This window comes from Sapajus apella, unplaced genomic scaffold (assembly GCF_009761245.1).
Source record: "Sapajus apella isolate SASKATOON/1434 unplaced genomic scaffold, GSC_monkey_1.0 scaffold178, whole genome shotgun sequence".
Taxonomy (NCBI): Eukaryota; Metazoa; Chordata; class Mammalia; order Primates; family Cebidae; genus Sapajus; species Sapajus apella.
This window is the reverse complement of record NW_022437118.1, coordinates 1,067,921-1,069,400: the sequence shown is the minus strand read 5'-3', so window position 1 is coordinate 1,069,400 and position 1,480 is coordinate 1,067,921. Positions and strand designations below refer to the sequence as shown.

The 1,480-nt window shown below is 40.7% G+C and overlaps 1 protein-coding gene across 1 annotated transcript in view; it reads left to right on the top strand.

Annotated features, from left to right (window-relative positions):
- The window catches only part of KALRN (kalirin RhoGEF kinase), a 602,830-nt gene that overhangs the window by 482,968 nt on the left and 118,382 nt on the right, over positions 1–1,480 (top strand). The gene's annotated exons all lie outside the window — the stretch shown is intronic.

The window sequence follows — 1,480 nt, the reverse complement described above, 5'->3', positions numbered from 1 at the left end:
AAAAAAAAAAAAAAAAAAGATGTGTGTCCCCAGGGAGGGGAGCATCACACACTGGGGTCTGTTCGGGGGGACTAGGGGAGGGAGAGCGGGGGCTAAGGAGGTTGGGGAGGGATAACATGGGGAGAAATGTCAGATATAGGTGACGGGGGGATGGAGGCAGCAAACCACATTGCCATGTATGTACCTATGCAGCAATCCTGCATGATCTGCACATGTACCCCAGAACCTAAAGTACAATTTTATATATATATATATATATATATATATATATGAAAAATATATGGGAGAAATAAAACATAAAACATTGTTACCAATTAATATTTAAAAAAAATGTGTGTCCCTGCTTTGGGGTTCTGTCTCAGAGAAAGTCAATATTCCCATATGCTACTATTGGGTTCCTTTGCTTTAAAGGTTGCCCCATTTTGACTTGGAATTTAATGGGGGTAAAGTGGGGAGAATGAAGGTGCTTACTTACCTTACAGTATCTAACTATGCTCTCCCACCACCTCTCTAGAATAATATATCATACCAGGCTAGGAAAAACTGCTCCAGATGGAGGCTGGTGATCTTATTTGAGAAGGTCATTCTCAGAGCCATAACTAGGATAAAGGAAGTAAACAACATCAGGTTATACATGTGATTCTGTATTGCATGCTTTGGACTTGGATTCTATCACTAAGAGATCCCTTCTCTGAAACAGTTGGGGTAACACACAGATGGTCGACCCAAAACCCCCACAAAGTAAGAATGCTGAACAAGTAGATGGTCAGCACTGCTATCCTGTTTTTTAAGCTTTCTCTGTGCTTTGGGTAGTGTGTTCTCCAGAGTGAGGGCATGGAGGTTACGCATCGAGCCTGACAAGAGCCACTCTTGGTGCTGCTATAGGACTATATTGCTCTTCCCAAACCACAAAGGTTGTTTCTGTATAACCTTGTGATCACAGAATTGAAAGTTAAGGTGCTTAATGGTGGAAAATGGGTTTGGGAGATGAAGGTTGGAGATGAGCTCATGAAAGCACTATAAATATTTTTATGATCCTTAAATTATTCCACTAAATAAAGAGAATAACAGTGAATACTGTACAATTTCCATTCTATTGGGTTAGAAATTTTCAGACATTTTCCTGATTCAAAATTTGAACTAGATGTTTTTTAATTCCTTTTATAATTTTTAATTAATTAACTAATTATTTTAGAAACAGGGTCCCACTCTGTCACCTGGGCTGGAATGCAGTCATGCGACCACAGCTCACTGCAGCCTCAAACCACTCCACTCAGGCAGTCCTCTTGTCTCAGCCTCCTAAGTAGCTGGGACCACAAGGACATGCCATCATGCTGGCAAATTTTTAAAAAAAATTTTAGGCCTAGCACAGTAGCTCATGCCTGTAATTTCAGCACTTTGGGAGGCCAAGGTATGCAGATCACCTGAGCCCAGGAGTTTCAAACTAGCCTGAGCAATATAGCAAAACCTCATCTCTACA